Genomic DNA, 6000 nt, shown 5'->3' with positions numbered 1-6000 from the left:
AAACGACGCTGTTCGCAGTTTTAAAGCTAACTGTGGCTCAGTATATTTAGCAAGAATATTGATATATCTCAAAATGATAAGTAAGTTTAATAAATATGATAAAAACCTGTTCAAATACCAACATATATCAAATTAAAGAAAGAGCTGAATACGGTCTGCGTATCACATGAATAAGGGTGTGATAAGAGTCTTTTATGTAGAGAAGTGCTTTTAAAAAGATTTTCCTTGTTACAATTGTCGTCTGTATATGAAAAGGTTTCTTGCTTTTGTGACTTATTCAGATTGCATATTAAAATGAGTACTTGTTTGCTTTGATATATTTGTTATAAATTATTTAACTGATTTATTATATATGGATATTTTTCTTTAGTATGGTATGCAAATATTGAACTCAGTTGAAATCTGTTTTATTATATATATATGCTATATAATGACTGAATCTCATCACACTGAAAAGAAGGTACTCTGCATACAGTTTATCTATGTGATATGACTACGGTCAAACTTTGCTTATGAAACAGAAATATTGAAATAATTACAATTATATGTTTTGCTTGACCTTCACTTTTTTATAGGTGTGACGTCATTGTCCAAAGACTCACGAATAGCGAATATGCATTTGTTAAAGCGGGATCAGTTGGCCTGTTTTAGAAATAAATAATAAATAAAAAATCCTTTAATTGATTTTTTCTCATGTATTCTAATCAAACTTGATTTGTAGCATCTTTATTAGGCCCGCAGCCAACTTTGTTCAGCTGGGACATTTAACCCCTTTTAGGGGCTGCTAGAGCTAAAACCAGAAATGCCTTTATACAGCGTCTCATGAACAGCTTGGTGGATCTTTGTCATACTTGGTCTGGAGCATCATTATAAGGTCCTCTTCCAAATTTATTTATATAGAAACTTGGGCCCTATTAGGAACCACTATAGCTAAAAGTAGATATGCCTTTCTTCGCATTAACCACTAAAATGTAATGGATTTTTTATCAAACTCGATGTGTAACTAAATGACTTCATTGAAGAAAGCTGTAAAAGCGAGCGTCGTTCGAGTTATAATTTGTGATTTCTCGAAGCCTGAAAATTACGGATGATTCTATATATGATCGAAACATAAAAAATGAATAAATAAATAGATACCAACAAATATTCATTGGGAAATGACAGTTGAAATAATGCAACACCCAAAAGTATATACTTTTTCGCTCGTCGCTATGCGGAAAAATAATGCCATCAGCAGGATCAAACAATTTTACGGCTAAATGAGTTTATTCTAATTATTATCATTCTTACGTTTTATACAATAAAACATTTTGCCAGAATTTCATTAAAATATGTCAAAATTTAACAGAGAAAAAAAAACCCGGCTATGCAGCTAGAAAGGGCGTTGAGTATATTCTTTATAAGTAGGTTCTAAACATTTGAATGCGGAAAAAAATGAATTGTAAATAATCGGGTAAAAAATGCACTTCAGTAAAGACAGACGTACATACTAACCGCACAAAAAGAACATGTTCGTTTCATACCGAAATGCAAAACAAAAATTTCATAGAATTATTTTACACTTTCATACCGCGTTAACATTGTTACATCTTTACGTCGTGACAACGCACACAACACTGAACAAAACTGGTAGAATTTTGGATTATATCATTGAAAAGAAAAGAACTAAAATATTTTCTTTTACATGTAAGAATCTTCAACTCATGCACACCAGATCTTTAATTTTTACCTATGCAATATAACAATGCTCATGTGTGTATGAAAAAGTAAAAACATCTTTGTTGGTATTTATCTATTTATTTTTTTATTTATTCATCTATTTATTTTGTTGTTAAACTTCTAGACTGTCTCTTGATCTATAGAATAAAGTGTTAATAATAACTCAATTATTTCGACAGCTTGTTTGTGATACTTTAGAAACTCCACAAAATTGTTTCAAAATTCAAATTTTCATAAAGTACATGTACATGTTTTCTGAAAATTAGCCCAAAATCATCTCATTTTCAGCACAATAATTTCTGTCTAAAATATCTAAAATATTCATTTTATTACATCTTCATACTAAACACATACGCTATTTTTTATGAGAAATAACTTTATTTTGATGCGTTTTGATTGCCTTGATGCGTATAAATGAGTAAAATCAGTGTTAGAAAATGACAATAATATGTATTTAAAATTATTTTAAGAATGGTTCGTATTTGTTGTTTAAATATGTGCATGATAAAATTTTGCATTTTACAAATGTTGTTTAGCAAAAACAAAAGGTGATGAGAGAATACGGTCATTTGTTTTGTGTCTTTAATTAATAGACTGTACTACAAAGCTGCATGAAATTAACTTTGTTCCGTAGCTACTTCAATTTACTTACAAAGAGTGCAAATTCCATACCTATTAGCACATATTTTATGTCACATGTCACTAATTAACAACAATATCCCAAGCAAAAATCTACAAAATAAATGTTATCTCTCAAAACATCTCTCGGTATTCAGGGTAGATTGGCTTATCAGCCTCCTAGATGGCTGAAAGATAAATATCAGCAGAGTAGAAGTGGAGATAACGCTTTAAGGCAGAATGAGTTAATGACCTCTTCTTAAGAACCGCTTCATGAATCTTCATCAAACTACTATCAAACTACTGCTGTAATTATTCGTCCAAGGATAAATGAAACAAAATTGCAACCCTAAGAAACCTTTGCGAAAAATTAAGAGAGAACCATTTAAATTGTTAAAGTGCGGTGTTTAGTTTTGCAATTTGAAAAAATGTTAGATGAAATATGAATGTTAGATGAAAAATTCATAAACCACTTCTTTCCTTATTACAATTCGCCGACCATCATTTTTAAAGATATTTCTTGTTTGCCATTGTTACACGGGTCCTCTTTTGTTCATTTGTTAACAAATTGGGTATCCATCTTGCATTTATTTTTCCAAGTTTTAGGTGTTTCTTCAAAATTCCATGAACTCGTGCTAACGACAAGTTTGTCAGTCGGGCCAATTGCCTTACGGTGAATCGGGCATCCTCTTTTAGCAAATTGAGGATTTTTTCGATGTTACCTTTCGACGTAGTTGTTGCAGGAGTTATTTTTTCTTCTGTGAATGTGGAATGATAATAATAATAATTATTATTATTATTTTGATATTATATAGATAATAATAACTACTACTTTAATGTTATAATAATAATAATAAAAATAATCATAATCATTATTATTAATTATCATTATTATTATTATTATTATTATTATTATTATTATATTACATATAGGATGATAAAAGATACAGTATTAATATTGAAAATAATAATGATAATAAAACACAAGTTTAGTGAAAACTTCATGAGTTCTTTGTGTTGACAAACAATTTTTTTCGAATTGGAAATTAATTTTATAGTATTCATGTAATTAACATTATTTGAATACAAAATTATTGTGTTCCATCTATACTCAATTTTCTTTTTCAGTATGTTGCCAAAAGTGACTTTTTCATGCTTTGCTTTGTAACTTTGAAATGCACATTCTGTTTTCAGTTCTAGACAAATGTTATTTACAGTATTCTGCAAGCTTTAGATGAGTGAAAGTCATATTTTTCTAAAATATCACAATTCTCCAGACAGAATATGAAAAAATAAAAACTTGCATATTTCTTTTAGTAAGTTTCTCATTATTTCATTATTGTGAAAATAAGTTTCTGATTATTTTATTATTGTGTTTGATCAACAAATATTTTTCTTTACATAGAAATGCCGAAAATAACTAGTATAACTTTAAAAGTTATCAATATTCATTAATTTAAAATAAATTACATAATTTCCCCTTCTCACTAACAGATACACTTGTAAGGTAGACTGGCTCTCCAATAAACATTGACCGTTGTTTATTGGAGCCATACGGTGATGGTCATTAGCCCCCAGCTGTCACTGCGAAAAAAGAGTTAATATACGGGAGTGTACGGGATCCCGTATATTACCCGTATACGGGAAGAAATACGGGAAAACTAAAATACGGGTGTGTACGGGGCTTGTATATTTAAAAGTCCGTATACTAATAAAATAAGGATTTCCGTATATTATGAAATACGGAATTCTTAGTATACGATACCCCGTATATTATTGAAATACGGGAAATTCTAAAAAGGGTTATTCTGATCGTATACAACACCGTATATTCCCTTATATGTCTGGTGTACGGGAATATATAAATCCGTATATTACGAAAATACGGGACGTATATTTCCCGTATATGTTTCATATACAACCCCGTATATTTCCCGTATATTCTGGATATACGGGATATGTATAGTTTGTATATTTCGAAAATACAGGGATTAAATTTCCCGTATATTCTTCGTATACAACTCCGTATATTCCCCGTATATGCCGGAAATACGGGATTTAAATAATTTGTATATTTCGAAAATACGGGACGTATATGTCCCGTATATGCTTGGTATACAATTCCGTATTATTCCCGTATACGCCAGAAATACGGGATTTAAATAACTTGTATATTTTGAAAATACGGGACTTATATTTCCCGTATATTCTTTGTATTCAACTCCGTATATTTCCCGTATATTCTGGATATACGGGATATGTATAGTTTGTATATTTCGAAAATACAGGGATTAAATTTCCCGTATATTCTTCGTATACAATTCCGTATATTTTCTGTATATGCCGGGAATACGGGATTTAAATAATTTGTATATTTCGAAAATACGGGACGTATATGTCCCGTATATGCTTGGTATACAACTCCGTATATGTCCCGTATATGCCGGAAATACGGGATTTAAATAATTTATATATTTAAAAAATACGATATGCAATCAATATGTGTAGTGAAAATTATATTCTCCGGCCATTTCAAAGGTCAAACGTTTTGCATGTTTTCGAACTTGTACTTTGCCGTATGAAAATCAACGACATTGATTAATTCATCCTTCCTTCCACGTTTCGAACTTTCTACAATGTACAATATATATTCCTTCGTGTTTTCATAATTTCTACATTCAGTGTATACAGACAAAGAATCCAGTCCCGATATTCACTAAATTTTTCATTCATAATCTTTATTAGACTGAAAACGTTTGTCACGGGGTACCGAAGGTAAACTGCGTTAATTATAAAGCTTTATTTAAACGGGTCGTACAAATTCCTCCGTGGTGTGCTGGTGAAGATGTTTAGGGGCTTTATATTGCCTAGGCAATCCGGGTTCGATTCCCAACTCATAAATATCTTTTGCTTTGTTTAATATTCTTTTAATAAAAAAGTGTGCAAAGAATAGCTTGTTCTAATGTTCATAATATGACCAATTTTCATTTTTAAAGAAAGATCATATTAGCTAAAATCTGGTGTCAAGGCCCTTTAATATTGATAGAAGAAGATGGATTTCTTGTAGTAAACTCATTCAAATGGAAAATCAAGGCATGGAATAATTCATTTTTGTTCTTGTGCGTCCAAAATTGAAAAATAAACATTCGCGGACCATCGCAAATATAAAATCAAAGACTTCAAATAATTCATCCTTTCTTCTTGTATCTTGCATGTATTTCTTCTTCTTCTTTTTCAATACAAGCAATTAGGATTGATTAAGCTATCAGTTTCTTTCCTCGTCGATACTAATGAAAAATCATTATGAATGATAAGCCATGCAATCAATATATGTAGTGATTATATTATCCGGCAATTTCAAAGGCCAAACGTTTTGCATGTTTTTGAATGAATGAATGAATAGATGTATAGCACTAATATCTCACGAACTGATAAAAACATTCGCGGGCTAAAAACAGGTATAAAATCTAAGACATGAATAAATCCATCATTTCTTCTTGCGCGTTTTCGAATTACATTCAATCTAAATATCCGATTGAGAAAAAAAAATCATTCATCCTGATTTATTTGTAGTGATAAACACATTCGTGTATCATCGCCGTTGTAAAAATTAAATGCATGCATCAATTACTCTTTCTGCTGCACATTTCCAACGCTCATGTA

The sequence above is a fragment of the Mercenaria mercenaria genome, chromosome 9 (assembly GCF_021730395.1).
Source record: "Mercenaria mercenaria strain notata chromosome 9, MADL_Memer_1, whole genome shotgun sequence".
NCBI classification, from domain to species: Eukaryota; Metazoa; Mollusca; class Bivalvia; order Venerida; family Veneridae; genus Mercenaria; species Mercenaria mercenaria.
Note: the sequence above shows the minus strand (reverse complement) of the source record.